Source organism: Sapajus apella, unplaced genomic scaffold (genome assembly GCF_009761245.1).
Source record: "Sapajus apella isolate SASKATOON/1434 unplaced genomic scaffold, GSC_monkey_1.0 scaffold33, whole genome shotgun sequence".
NCBI lineage: Eukaryota > Metazoa > Chordata > Mammalia > Primates > Cebidae > Sapajus > Sapajus apella.
Window position 1 is genome coordinate 7784256 of NW_022436973.1, and position 15696 is coordinate 7799951.

At 49.3% G+C, this 15696-nt stretch overlaps 1 long non-coding RNA gene across 1 annotated transcript; it reads left to right on the forward strand.

Annotated features, from left to right (window-relative positions):
• The first annotated feature begins 1897 nt into the window (after nucleotides 1-1897).
• On the forward strand, nucleotides 1898-8339 carry LOC116562765. Its single transcript, XR_004274090.1, has 2 exons — nucleotides 1898-2362; nucleotides 7725-8339. It is a non-coding gene; the product is annotated as an uncharacterized LOC116562765 (long non-coding RNA).
• The last annotated feature ends 7357 nt before the right edge of the window (nucleotides 8340-15696 follow it).

The window sequence follows — 15696 nt, forward strand, 5'->3', positions numbered from 1 at the left end:
AAGGAGGGTGTCAAGACTTTTTATACCCGAAAAACCACCTTGGGAGTGGGGGTGAGGAGCGGGGATGGGGATCAAAAGGCTTCAGACATTCCTAGGGCTAATGGATTCTGTAAATCACCTCCTGGGTGGAGACGAGGGCTCCGGATATTCCAAGGGCCAGGTGACTTTTGTCATTCCGTTTGTTACTTAAGTGGTTTGCAGAAGTTAAGATAAACATTTGTTTACACATTATCTGGGTAAGATGGAAATCACAGACCTTAGTTACTTATTACAAGTCGCGGGAGCCAAGATGGCGTGGGTTAGGACTGCTTGCCTGTCACATTAGGGCCACGGAGAGCAGTTATTGATAAGCAAAGTTTAAGCAGCTTTACATAGTAGTTATTTCGCAGAGCAAACTAGCAGTTTTATTTACAGAAGCCAAGGCCAGCAGTTATTGTGAGGAGAATGGGGCAGCCATTACAACTTAACTTTGGAAAACAGCTTTGTCTTGTATAAAATGGCATTGCTCAGGTTCTAACTTTAGGCTAGCTATGTTACAGAAGAATCTTAGGTTTACAGCCTTAGAAATCACATATGAAAGGATTTCGGTTTACAGTTTTAGGAATCACATATGAAAGGGTTTCTGGGTTTACAGCTTCAGGAATCACGTTAAAAGGTTCCTGGGTTTGATCTTGTTTTAAGTAAAAACAGTGTCTTCTGGAGAGTTTTCCCCAAGACCAAGTCTGCCACCTACAGGAAGGTGAAACAGGCGGCGTCAGTCGGTCAGCCTTTTCTTCTATGGAAATGCTGTGTGATAATCAAAGGTGAAGTTGATCCCAGATGCCTGGATCTCCTTCCTCACAGGTACTGAGAACAGCGTAACCCAAACCTTAACGGTTTAAGGCTCTAAGTGCAGCGTGACTTAGTAATGCACCTGTGGGAGCTGTGGCAGGGAGAAAGAAGCGAAGCTAAAGCTTGCAGCTAAGATGGACTTAGGCTAGCACAAGTTAGGCTATTACAGATGAAGACCAGCCTAGCCGACACAGTGAAACCTCATCTTTTCCCAAAAATACAAAAGTGAGCCAGGTGGGGTGGTGTGTGCCTGTAGTCCCAGCTACCTGGGAATCTGAGGCATGAGAATCACTTGAACCTGGTAGGCAGACGACTGTGCCATTGCACTCCAGCCTGGGCGACAGAGTGAGACTCTGTCTCAAAACTAAATAAAATAAACAAACAAACAAATAAATAAATAAATAAGCCTGGCATGGTGGCATGCTTCTGTAGTCCCAGCATCTTGACAGGCTGAGGTGAAAGGATTACTTGAACCCTGAAGGTAGAGGCTGCAGTGAGCCGAGATCATGTCATTGCACTCCTGCCTGGTTGACAATGAAGTAGAAATAAAAAGAAAAAGAAGTTTCCCAGGCTGGCTCACCCCAAGGCCTAGAGATAGGCATAGCTCTGACAGCCTCTCTACAGCCAGAGCCTTCAAGTACAGGCTCCAGGGTCCCCCTCTCATCTCGGAACAGAGATAAGAACTGTAAGGTCTGACCCTGGTGCGGACGGCATGGGGACCCCCATGACTGCACATACACCTCTGGGGGGGTCTTCTAGAATTAGAAAACATGAAATAGTTGGAAGATTTACCCCAAACAATGGGGTAAAACCAACTTCTCTCTGCCCTCCACTCACTCCATTTTCGGCCTCACCCCACCCGAACCGGGGTGAATAAACAGCCATGTGGCTCACACAAAGCCCGTTTAGGGGACTCTTCACTCAGAGCACGTGTTTTAACAAGAGCAAGTTTAACAAGTACCCTTTATTTCCCAGGCCTGTTCTTTGTTCTGCCGAGTAACTGCGTTTTTGCAAAAGTTGTCAAAGTCCTGTGAGTTCCTGTTTTCCCAGGTCACAAGCCTGGACAAGCTGCAACAGCTGTCACTGCTTGATAAACTGCTTTGTCCTGCCTCTGTGAGCTCACTTCCCTTCTTGCAAATTTCGCGCCACTGGATGGCCGACCCCCTACGGTCGCATACATAAAAGTTGGGCTCTGTCTTTGTTGGGCCTCAGCCTTGGGATGCTAGTCCGCTGAGCCGGCGGCCACCTTAATAAAATCCTCCTGTTCCATTCATTGGTGTCTCCTGTCCCTCAGTTTTGGCAACATTTCTGGTGCATTGGCTGGGAAAGGAGACGACAGGTTTACTGTCTCCTTTGCCGCCGGGTTTTGGGCCCCGAGTCGGGGGAATCCTGTGACCTCAGGGGTGCCATCTCGCCAACTTGTACCCGAGGTGGGAGAGACTCTCCCGTGACCTGATACCCCTCCCCAACAGCGCAACGGAACCGAAGGGGCTACAGGACAATTCCGGGGACAGCCCGCTGCAGGACTGAGGTAAGATTTGGGGACTCAGGCAGGACCTGTCCCATAAGGACAGAAGGGGAGCCTGATCAACTCCAGGGTGGCAGGGGTACCGGGTAATCCGACCCAGGACGCGGGAGTGGCTCACAAAGTCAGACCAAACCTACACCCTACAGTGACAAGAGGACCTGGGAGCGGGGAAGTGTGTGAATGAGGGCAGTGGAGTGTTCGGTCTGAAGCAAAAGTAAGAGAGTGTGCGTGGCACCATGAACTGGGAGGAAATGGGAGGGAATTCATCGAAACCCACCCCACTGGAATGTGTTAGAGAACTTTACGAGTGGTTATAGGTGGGACTGTAGAATCAAGTTAACCCCCCGGAGGTTAAGAACCCTTTGTGAGGGCCGGGCGCGGTGGCTCACGCCTGTAATCCCAGCACTTTGGGAGGCCGAGGCGGGTGGATCACGAGGTCAAGAGATCGAGACCATCCTGGTCAACACGGTGAAACCCCGTCTCTACTAAAACTACAAAAAATTAGCTGGGCATGGTGGCGCGTGCCTGTAATCCCAGCTACTCAGGAGGCTGAGGCAGGAGAATTGCCTGAACCCAGGAGGTGGAGGTTGTGGTGAGCCGAGATCGCGCCATTGCAGTCCAGCCTGGGTAACAAGAGCGAAACTCCGTCTCAAAAAAAAAAAAAAAAAGAACCCTTTGTGAAATAGAATGGCCTTATTTTAATGCCAGATGGCTGGCCAAGGGACATTGGATAGGGAAAAGATTTGCCGCGTCTGTCAAGTGGTGATTGGGGTCGAAGGACAGCCAGGGCATCCAGACCAGCTTCCTTATATTGACTTATGGCTGAATATAGTCCAAACCCAACCTGCTTGGTTACAGCCCAGCCTAGCAGCTTATTACCAAACACTCGTGACCGGAGCCGAGCCTGAAATAAGGGAAGGGTCAGCTTTGCCGGGAGCTTCAGAGACAAAGGAAAAGCCAGAGGGGAAACAGGAAAAACAGGTTTTGCAGGAACCACCAGAGGAGATAGAAATGCCTCCTCCTTACACCTCAATCTACCCCCCTTTACCAAAGCTGGCCCAGCTGACCCCCAAGAAGTCAAGTTCCGAGGATAGCGAGCCCCAGGTTTCACCCCAAAAGGAGAAATCAGAACCACTGTCCCAGGAGAACAGGGAAGAAGATCAGGGTGATCAGGCAAGCTGCCTCGGGTCTTTGCAGCTTTGCAGACATTCCTCCCGGAAACTCGGGGACCCCTCTATGATGATGAGAATGGTCAAATTCAAGGAGGGCAATGAGCCTTCATCCACCAGCCTTTAACGACTACCGACCTTCTAAACTGGAAGTGTGACATGGAAATTGCCCCATAAACTGCATACCTCGACCATACCTCGGCTTTCCAATGAAACTGTTCTCTGTAGCCCTAATGTGACAGGCAAGCAGTCCAAACCAATGCCATTTTGGCCCCTGCACCATTTTAAGAAAAACTAAGACTTGTAATAAGTAACTAAGGTCTGTAATTTTCCACTCTACCTAGACAATGTGTAAACTAATGCTTATCTTGACTTCTGTGAACCCCTTAAGTAACAATCGGATTGTCCAAAGCCCCTTGCCCTCACCGCCACCCAGGAGGTGGCTTACGGGCATAAAAGGTCTTGACACCCTCCTTTTGGGGCCATGGGTTAGGGAGACATGAGTCCTCCATGGCCGCCGGCAATGAAGACCCTGTAATTTGGCCTAGTCTTTGTCTCAGTGGTGATTTTGCACTCGCTAGGTTACAACATTTGGAGTCCCCAGCGAGATATTCCATTTCTTTCATCTTTTACATCATCGCTCAGACAAAAGCCCTTAGAGCCTCGCCCAATGGCTGCTCCTGCCTCAGGGATCTTTAGGGGAGGTACCCCCGAGACATTCCAGGGCCCCAGAGTTCCGGCCCTGTGATGAACGGGCGACCGCTTGGCTGACATTCACTCAAAATGAGTTAGGAAATGGCACCGTTACCCATTCCTTCTTAGTTCTTCCAGAATGCCCTTACCCGCTATTAGGGTGGGACCTACTTCACAAACTTCAAGCAACCATCTTCTGCGAAAATCAGGCCTGCCTCTCTATCCCTGCTTTGCCCTCCATATCAAAAGCACCTCAGCAAATCCTCATCACTTGTGCTCTGTCAGATGAGTATCTCTTGCAGGAAGCTTTATCACTGGAAACAAATCAGGTATCAACGACAGACCTCCTCCACCAATCCAGGAGAGTGTGCCCAGAGTGTGGGCTGAGAGCAATCCCCCAGGTCTGGCAGAACACCATACCCTAGTTGTGGTCCAACTGTTAGCGACAACAGCTCCGGTCCAGGTAAGGCAACACCCAATGAGTCAGGAAGCAAGGCGGGGAATTGCTCCGTACATAACAAGACTCCTGAAAGGAGGAATTCTGACCACCTGTAAGTCACCCTGGAACACCCCTCTGCTCCCTATTTTAAAACCTGGCACAAAGGATTACCAGCCAGGAGAGGACTTAAGGGAAGTGAATAACAGAATGAAAATTGTCCACCCCATGGTCCCAAATCCATATACACTCCTAAGCCTCCTGAACCCGAACCACCATTACTATACCATCCTGGACCTCAAGGATGCATTCTTCTGCATCCCACTGGCCCCAGTCAGCAGACCCATATCCGCCTTTGAGTGGACGGATGGACGGACCTGGACACTGGGGACTTGGGGCAACTCATGTGGACCCGGCTGCCTCAGGGATTCAAGAACTCTCCCACCCTATTTGATGAGGCACTTAGCCAGGATCTTGCCACCTTCTGGGCCGAGTTCCCTGAGTGCACTCTACTCCAATATGTAGATGACTTACTTCTGGCCTCCAGAACCCAAGAGGCCTGCAAGGAAACCACCCAGTTGTTACTGTTAACCCTACAAACTCTGGAATATCGGGGCTCAGCCAAAAAGGCCCAACTCTGCCAATAAAAGGTTACTACCTGGGCTATGTTGTAGAAAAGGGCAACCAGGTGCTGGTGCCCAGCCGAGTCTAAGCGGTACTACAGACACCCGCCCTACCACAAAACGCCAAGTTTGGGACTTCCTTGGGGCGATAGGGTACTGCAGGCTATGGATTTTTGGTTTTGTCAAAATAGCCAAGCCTCTGTATGCCTGCACAGGAGCGAATCAACCCCTCATTTGGATAGTGGTAGAACAACAGGCTTTTGATAAACTTAAAGCCACTCTAACCTCGGCCCCAGCCCTGGCCTTGCCAGATATTTCTAAACCCTTCTGGTTGTTTGTACATGAAAAACAAGGAACCATGAAGGGGGTGCTCACCCAGACATTAGGACCATTGTCCAGGCCAGTTGCCTACCTATCAAAAAGACTTCCTTCCTTCCAGCCTGCCTTCGGCCCGTGGCAGCAACAGCCCTGTTGGTAAAGGAGGAGGACAAACTGACTCTGGGGCAGGAATTAAACCTAGTGGCACCCCATGCAGTAGAATCACTACTCCGCGGGGCTCCAGGAAGGTGGATGTCTAATGCCCACATAGTACGGTATCAGGCTGTACTCTTGGACCAGCCCCACATCAAGTTCCTGAAGACCACAGTCCTGAATCTGGCCACACTGCTGCCTAACAGTAAGCCAGGAGAATCCATACATGACTGTCAACAAATAACAGATGTCATCCAAACTGCTTGACCGGACCTCACCAACGTCCCCTTATGGAACCCAGAAGAGGTACTGTATACGGATGGCAGCAGTTTTATGGTCAACAGAGTCAGGTATGCGGGGGCAGCCGTAGTCACCCTAGAGCAGGTTATCTGGGCCCAGGCCCTTCCTCATGGGACTTCAGCCCAAAAGGCTGAACTTATTTTTGTTTTTTTTTTTTGAGACGGAGTTTCGCTCTTGTTACCCAGGCTGGAGTGCAATGGCGCGATCTCGGCTCACCGCAACCTCCGCCTCCTGGGTTCAGGCAATTCTCCTGCCTCAGCCTCCTGAGTAGCTGGGATTACAGGCACGTGCCACCATGCCCAGCTGAATTTTTGTATTTGTAGTAGAGACGGGGTTTCACCATGTTGACCAGGATGGTCTCGATCTCTTGACCTTGTGATCCACCCGCCTCGGCCTCCCAAAGTGCTGGGATTACAGGCTTGAGCCACTGCGCCCGGCAAGGCTGAACTTATAGTCCTGATAAAAGCCTTAAACTGGGCAGAAGGAAAGACTGTCATTATTTATACCAATAGCGTTACGCCTTCGCTACAGCTCATGCACATGGAGCAATATATAAAGAAAGAGGACTACTTACCTCGGAAGGAAAAGCCATTAAAAATAAGGAGGAAATTCTAGCCCTGCTGGAGGCTAAATGGAGGCCCAAGACTGTGGCACTATTCCATTGCAAGGGACACCAAAAGGGGGAATTCACCAGAGGCAATGGGAAACAGGGCTGCTGACTTACAGGCCAGGCAGGCAGCCATGGGCCAGTGAAACCACTGACCCTCCTTGTGACCCTGCCTGCCCCAGTTCTGCCCCCTACTCCCACGTACTCCTCAGGTGAGAAGAACTTTGCAAACGAACAGGATGCCACACAGAGCTCCACAGGATGGTGAATTCTGCCAGACCAAAGGACTGTGGTCCCTGAGGCTCTAGGACGGGCCCTAGTTAAGGACACACAGCAGGCCACTCACTTAGGACAGACCAAACTAACTGAACTACTAAAAACCAAGTACTACATTCCCCATTTACATGAACTTATCAAGGAAATCACTACTCGGTGTGGTGTATGTGCCCGAATAAATCTGGGAGGAAAGAGGTCTAGCCAGGTAGGAGTGAGACTCAGAGGGACTAGCCCTGGGGAGCACTGGGAAGTAGATTTCACTGAAATAAAACCCCCAGTAAATGGCTATAAATGCCTCCTTGTGTTTATAGATATGTTCTCTGGATGGGTCAAGGCCTTCCCCAGTAAGTCCAAGACTGCTTTAGTGGTCACAAAAAAACTATTACAAGACCTTGTTCTTTGGTTCAGCCTCCCTCTAACGCTGGGATCAGACAATGGGCCTGCCTTTACTGCACAAATTTCTCAGGGCCTAGCCAAGGCGCTGGGTGTATCCTGGAAATTACACTGCACCTATCATCCCCAGAGTTCAGGACAAGTCGAACGAATGATCTGGACCCTAAAAGAAACCCTGACAAAGTTTATCCTAGAGACTGGTGAAAGCTGGGTCAGCCTGCTTCCTTTTGTCCTCTGTGTCCAATGCACACCCTATCAGAAAGGCTTCTACCCTTTTGAAATCATGTTAGGCAGGCCCCCTTCCTTACTCCCCAGACCCGCAGATACCGTGCATGCTGAAGTCCATAACTATACACTCCTTAAGTCCTTACAGGCACTTCCGTCTGTTCAATCCCAGGTACATCAGCTCATCAAGGACACCCGTCCCACCCAATTGGACCTTGTAGACCAGCCAACACACCCCCTTCCAGCCTGGAGACTCTGTTCTTGTTGAAAGATTTGCCACCTCCGGCCTCACCCTCCATTGGAAGGGACCCTACACGGTTATCCTGACCACGCCCATCACACTCAAGGTGGATGGACTAACTGCCTGGATTCATCACACACGTCAAGGCTGCCCCACCAGAAGAACAATGGAGCATCAACCACTCATCCCCCGATTCACTAAAGCTAAGACTTGTGTGCTCTTCGCGGTTACCACCTTTGCCACCCTAATCCATGCTGTAAATCCCTATAGCAAACCCCCCTTAGAACCCACCTACTATCAATGGGTCCTCACCGAGGGCTCTACTGGAGAATATGTTAGTTCCTTAACCGGGGAGGGATCCACCCTAGTCAACTTAACCCTGGAGTACATTCCAAACAACCCCATTACCTTCTCCCTAGACCTCTGTGCCCTCCTGGGCCCAAACCTAAATTTCAGAACAAGTGGAAGTATAGCTGGGTGCGGCAGTTCAGGGGCAGAGCAACAACTCCAGACCATGGGATTATATCTGTGCCCAGGATCCACCCCCCAAAAAAGATGGAACTGTGGAGACTTAAGTGAGTTCTTTTGCCCCTATTGGGGTTGTGAAACTATCTCCACCATATCAGGATACAACCAAAACACAGACTCTTTCATTTCCCTTCAGCGAGTGTCTCCTCCATCCCCATGTTCCGCCGGGTCTTGCAACCCACTTCGAGTAACTGTAAAAACCCCTGATAGTAAATGGAACACGGGACGGACCTGGGGTCTCAGGGTATATATGAGTGGGTGGGACATGGGAAACATCTTTACCATTCAGCGTATAACCCCGCCCCAACCCAAACACCCTATAGGACCCATTACTCAGGTCATACAACAACAAGAAGCCCCCCTAAAGATACAAAGCCCCCTCATCCAGACAAACAATACTCCCCCTCAATGACCTTCCCCTACAACCCCAACTCTGCTCAAAGAGGACACAACCCTGCTAACCTTGTTGTCCTCGGCTCACCACTTCCTCAACAAATCTAACCCAGATTTGGGGAAAACTGTTGGCTCTGTCTAAACCCTCAACCACTATTTTATGCCGGGTTAGCTTCCCAATTACCTGCCAACCTGTCCATTTCTTCATGCTCCCAATCCACACTCCATTTAAACCCACAAGACATAGAAGAGTCTGGGCACTGCTACCACTCCCCAAATTACAACCTTGCAGGTTCTCCCTATGGGCACTATTGTAACGTCTCCCACAGTGTGACTTTAATGGTACAAACCTCTACTGTCGGGCCCCAGCTACCACTTGGTTAGCCTGCACCTTTGGCCTCACCAACTGCATTTCCACATATCAATTCAACGGCTCCACTCCCATTCTCTGCACCCCGGGAACACATCCTCCCCAGAGTCGACAGCCCCTCCACCCCCCACCTTCCACCTGCTGCGTTCGCCATTATCCCTGATCACCCAGCCCAGCGCAGCTTCCCCTGGACGTTAAGCGTCTCCCATCTTAACTGTTACTATGATATTGTGAATACTCCTCACCCCACCCTGCCATCTTAACTGTTCTTGCTCTGTGAATATCCCTCCGCCCCACCCTACCATCTTAACACTCTTACACCTTACTCCATCTGCCATTATAAGTGAACTTATAGTAACGTATAGTCCTCGCCCCTACCCCCACCACTGTAACTGATCTTACTCTGTAACTTTCCACGGCCCACCCCAAACCTATAAAACCAACTCCTATCCCACTGCCCTTCGCTGACACCCTTTTCGGCCTCAGCCCACCTGCACCCAGGTGAATAAACAGCCATGTTGCTCACACAAAGTCTGTTTGGGGGGGTCTCTTCATTCAAAGCTCGCATTGAATGAAGAGTTGAACAGTTGACTGCAAATATGCTGACTCCAAATATGCCTTTGCCACGTTACATGTCCATGGAGCCATATACAAGGAAAGAGGACTCTTAACTGTTATAACCGTTTGAGTTGTATGCAGAATGCCATACTCTGAGTTTGAATCACAGTTCCTTTATTGCCGGCGACCAAGAGTCAGCTCTTGCTCAAATCTCTTGGCCCTAGGAAGGGGTTTGATTTCCTTTTACATGTTGCTCAGGGTAAGGGGGCAAAGCGGAATTTTACAGAAGCAGAATAAGCAAGTTAGGGGAGGAAACTGGTAGCCAGGGGAGGTAGAGGTTCTCATGATTGTTGGTTACCAAGGGGGTTGATCACAACAGTCAGGGGGGCTTGCCAAGCAGGAAGTGGTAACAACGGTTGCAAGATTCTGGGTCCAGCGTGACCAGGTTGTGCACAGCATGACCTAGTTGTGCACCTGAGGGAGAAATGGTGGGGGGAGAAGCCAAGATGGGGTCAATCAGGCTCACATCTAAGATGGAGTTAGTTTGGTTCATCTCATAACTGCTGGGGGAAAAGAAATAAAGTACAAGGAGGAAATTCTACAGCTCCTAGATGCTGTATGGGCCCAAAATAAGGTGGCTGTTATATATTGCAGCGGGCACCAAAGGTAAGGAACACTGGAGACCAAAGAAAACCAAAAGGCAGACAGGAAAACAGAACAGGCAGCTATGATTACTCTGCATCCTAGGAAAAAGCCCTGACCATGCCCCTCCTCCCAGAGCCTCCCTCCCAGAGGTCCCAATTGACTCTCCAAATGAGAAGGCCTTGGTTTGCCCAAGAATCTGGAAAATATATCGAGGGAAGGTGGTGGAAATTTCTCTGATGGGAACTAGCCATCCTTTGAAATGATGGCCCCCAGATTTGTAGGACAATTCTGTTGAGAAACATTAAAGTTTACCCTGCCCCCATGGCGCCTTTGTGAAGGATACCTTTTAGCTTCTAATTAGTGGTGGGTGGATAACAGCTGCCTACTTGGAATATTCTTGAGTTATGTGTGTATGTAGAACACTTGCATGTTAGTATGAATCACCTGTCAAAGAGCAAATAAATACGTGGATGAATCTCTGCTCGGGGCCTTCAGTCCTGGAGAGCTATCCACTGTTGGGCTATCTGGGTGACTGCCTCTCAATACCTTCGGCCCACCTGGGTGAGGGTCTTCTGACCGAGCTGGCCCTGGGGCCAGAACAGAGCCTAAAATCATTACTAAATCCAGCAACCTCGGTGTTCTATAATAAAGACCAGGAGGACAGGCTGAAAGGAACAGACGAGACCAGAGAAAAGCTGCAGCCCTAGTCATGGCCTTCAGGGAAGCAAAGGTAAGGGGCTCAAAAGAGGGAAAGGCTTGCAGTCTGGCAGAGCTTGTTATCACTGCCGCCTAACGGGACACTTCAGGAGAGACTGTCCCCAGAGGAATGGACCACCTCCTTGTCCTAGCCCACTGTGCCAAGGGGATCATTGGAAGACACACTGTCCCAGGGAATGAATGTTCCCAGGGCCTGAGGTGGCTAACCAGATGACCCAACAGCAGGACTGAGGGTGCCCGGAGCAAGTGCCAGCACAAGCCATCACCCTCACCGAGCCCCGGGTAAAGCTAGACATAGAGGGCCAGGAGGTCAATCTTCTGGACACTGGCATGGCCTTCTCAATTTTAATTTCCTGTTCTGGATGGTTGTCCTCCAAGTATGTAACTGTCCGGGGAGTCCTAGTACCAACAGGCTCTCAAGACCTTACCTGAAGGACACCCTAGGGAAAAAGGGAAAGAGTTGTCCTGCCCCGGAGACTTAGTGCTTGCTAAGTCTGTCTCCTCAGACTCCCCCCCTCTCTAGGCCCATCTTGGGAAGAACCATTTTTGGTTATTCTGTCTACCCCAGTGGCAGTTAAGGTGGTGGGAGTTGATTCGTGGGTTCATCGCACTTGGCTGAAGCCTTGGACACCTGAAGAAAATCATAGGCCCTCCACTCCGCAGCCTGAAGTTCCAGGAGGTGACCCTTTGTACACCTGCGAGCCATCAGAGGTTCTACGTTTGCTCTTCCAACGAGATCCCCAGGAAAGTAACTACTCATGAGTCTTAATTTACATCCTGGCATTAAGAGGACTATCACTCTTTTTTTTTTTTTTTTTTCTTTTTTTTTTGAGACAGAGTTTCGGTCTTGTTACCCAGGCTGGAGTGCAATGGCGCGATCTCGGCTCACCGCAACCTCCGCCTCCTGGGTTCAGGCAATTCTCCTGCCTCAGCCTCCTGAGTAGCTGGGATTACAGGCATGCACCACCATGCCCAGCTAATTTTTTGTAGTTTTAGTAGAGACGGGGTTTCACCATGTTGACCAGGATGGTCTCGATCTCTTGACCTCGTGATCCACCCGCCTCGGCCTCCCAAAGTGCTGGGATTATAGGCGTGAGCCACCGCGCCCGGCCAGGACTATCACTCTTAACTTTTCTATTTGCAACCAGACTCTCAAGCTCCAATTAATCCTTTCATAGTGGGAGCAGGGGAGGGAATAATAGGAGAACTTAGTATTGGCATTGGAAAAGTTACTACCTCCACTGAGTTTTACCATAAGCTGTCTCAGGAGTTAAAGAATAACATGGAAAAGGTTGGTAATTCTCTCTGCAGAGGCAGCCCACTCTGCAGAAGCAACTTAACTCTTTATCTGCCATAGCTCTTCAAAATAGAAGAGCCCTAAATCTGCTAACAGCAGAGAGAGAAGGAACATGTCTTTTTAAGAGATGGAGTTTCACCATGTTGGCCAGGATGGTCTTGATCTCCTGACCTCGTGATCCACCCACCTCGGCCTCCCAAAGTTCTGGGATTATAGGCATGAGCCACCATGCCCGGCCGGAACCTGTCTTTCTAGGAAAAGAATGCAGCTACTTTATAAACCAATCAGGTATTGTCTTAAAGAACTCAGGGACCGAATCAAACACAGGGCTAAAGACTCCCAATAAACAGTATGGTGGAGCTTGCTCAACAACTGGCTGTCCTGGCTCTATCCTCTCCTAGGCCCATTTATAACCATTCTATTATTGCTGGCCTTCAGGTCTCTCATCTTTAACCTTCTTATCAAATTCGTTTCTTCAAGGGTTAAAGCCATAAGGCCACAAATCCTGCAAATGGAACCTGGATGTCCTTGGCTCATAAGTTCCATCTTGAACCTCTAGATCAACCTGCACCCCTGGAAGACTCCCCTCTGGAGGAAACCTCAACTGCAGCGCCCCTTCTACGCCCCAATTCAGCGGGAAGTAGTTGAAGAGTGAGCAACGCCCGTGTGCCAATAGCAGTTGGACTTTCCTGTTCAAAGTGGGGACTGTGGGACTGTGTTAAGGAAAATTGCCTGTGTTTCAAAGACAGGAATTTCCCAGCACCATACCTCCATCCATGTCCCCATCCGGGGATCAGAGGGGTTTCAAATGTAAAGTTCTTTGTCTAACTTCATTCCTCCTGAGCTAGGTAGAAATTCCAGGTGAGCTTCTTTTGTCTGTGCCCAGGATCCACCCCACAAAAAAAAAAATGGAACTGTGGAGACTTAAATGAATTCTTTTGCCCCCATTGGGGTTGTGAAACTATCTCCACTATAACAGGATATACTGCAAACAAAGACTCTTTCATTTCTTTCACCCGAGACCCTCCCCCAAACCCCTGGCTAACATTCCTGCTCACTGGATTAGCAGGACCCTTGGTGCTAATGGTCCTAGGGTTAACATTTGGACCATGCCTTTTAAACATGCTCCTCGGCCGGGCGCGGTGGCTCAAGCCTGTAATCCCAGCACTTTGGGAGGCCGAGGCGGGTGGATCACGAGGTCAAGAGATCGAGGCCATCCTGGTCAACATGGTGAAACCCCGTCTCTACTAAAAATACAAAAAACATTAGCTGGGCATGGTGGCACGTGCCTGTAATCCCAGCTACTCAGGAGGCTGAGGCAGGAGAATTGCCTGAACCCAGGAGGCGGAGGTTGCGGTGAGCCGAGATCGCGCCATTGCACTCCAGCCTGGGTAACGAGAGTGAAACTCCGTCTCAAAAAAAAAAAAAAAAAAAAAAAAAAAAAAAAACATGCTCCTCAAATTTATCCAGGAAGGAATAGACTCGGCCAAATTGATGGTTCTGAGATCCAAATATGGGCCCTTGTGTCAAAAAGAGGAAACCTATTAAAGATTTAATACATGTTAAAAGAACGGGGGGAATGTGATATTGTGCCAGAATTGCTAGCCTTTGCTTACCGGTAAGAACTAAAATAAGCAGCCCAGGATAACTAAGATCTGTGTGTAAACAAATGCTTATCTTGACTTCTGTAAACCACTGAAGTAACAAACAGAATGACAAAAGTCCCCTGGCCCTTGGAATGTCCGGAGACCCCCGCCATCATCTCCGCCCAGGAGGTGAATTACAGAATCCCCTGGATCTTGGAATGTCTGAAACCTTTTCATCCCCATCCCCGCTCCTCACCCCCACTCCCAAGGTGGTTTTTCGGGTATAAAAAGTCTTGGCAGCCTCCTTTCGACGCCACAAGTTGGAGAGACGTGAGTCCTCTGTGGTCGCCGGCATAATAAATGACCCTGCAATCTGGCATACTTTTGTCTTGGTGCTGACTTTCTATGCTTGATCCAGTACAACAGGTTGAGAGGCCCACCTCGGGCCTGGATCCAAACCAGGGCCTATCCAGCGCAAGCTATTCCCGATTCCCTGTGCAATGCTTGCTCCCCACCGCAGCTGGGAGTGCAGCAGTGCATCTGCGCAGCTCTCAAAGGGTAAGCATTTTACCGGGAGAGCCACCGCAAAAAATATCTACAGGAGTTTGTGGCCCTTTGCCCCCGGAACTGTGGGTTTACTTCTAGGAAGATCTAGTCTTTATTGTTGAAGGAGTTAGAATTCATACAGGAATTACTGATGTGGACTTTATAGGGGAAATTCAAATTGTAATGTCTTCTTCCATTCCCTGGAGTGCTGAGCCTGGGGAATGCATTGCACAGTTTTCAGTTATACCATATGAAAAAGAACAAGAGGATTTGGAGGTACAAACAAATAAGACACAGTAGCACATTGGGTAAATCAAATTACTGGTAAACATCCTACATGTGAGATTGCGATTCAAGGAAAGAAATTTAAAGGATTGGTGGATACTGGAGCAGATATTTCTAGTACCTCTTTCCAACATTGGCCACTGTCTTGGCTGGTGGAAAATGCTCAGTTCCATGTGCTTGGAGTAGGGCAGGACTCATATCAAAGTAGTCACATTTTAACCTGTGAAGAGCCTGAGGGACAGCTTGGAGCCACTCAGCCTATTGTGATGCAAATCTCCATTAACTTGTGGGGAAGAGACTTGTTGGAGCAATGGGTGAGATAATCTAGCTTAGCTATGGTGACTCCATTTTAAGCAACCCTGTTAACTCCATTTTAACCACCCTGAGCTACAGAGCACTTTGTTCCTGAAACTTTGTAGCCTGAGACACCTGGGATTTCGTAACCTGTTTTTCTGAGAAACAGGGCTCACTGGCCCATACATCCTGTATCTGTAGCTATGTAACTGCCTACCCCACATCCTGCTTGACAAACAACTTTATTTATTTATTTATTTATTTCCATTTATTTATTTTATTGCATTTTAGGTTTTGGGGTATATGTGAAGAACATGCAAGATTGTTGCATAGGTACACACGTGGCAGTGTGAATTGCTGCCTTCCTCCCCATCACCTAAATCTGGCATCTCTCCCCTTGCTATCGCTCCCCAACTCCCCACCCCCCACTGTCCCTCCCCTATTTCCCCCCAACTGACCCCAGTGTGTAGTGCTCCCCTCCCTGTGTCCATGTGTTCTCATTGTTCAACACCCGCCTATGAGTGAGAACATGCGGTGGACAAACAACTTTATTTATTTATTTATTTTTTTGAGACGGAGTTTCGCTCTCGTTACCCAGGCTGGAGTGCAATGGCGCGATCTCGGCTCACCGCAACCTCCGCCTCCTGGGCTCAGGCAATTCTCCTGCCTCAGCCTCCTGAGTAG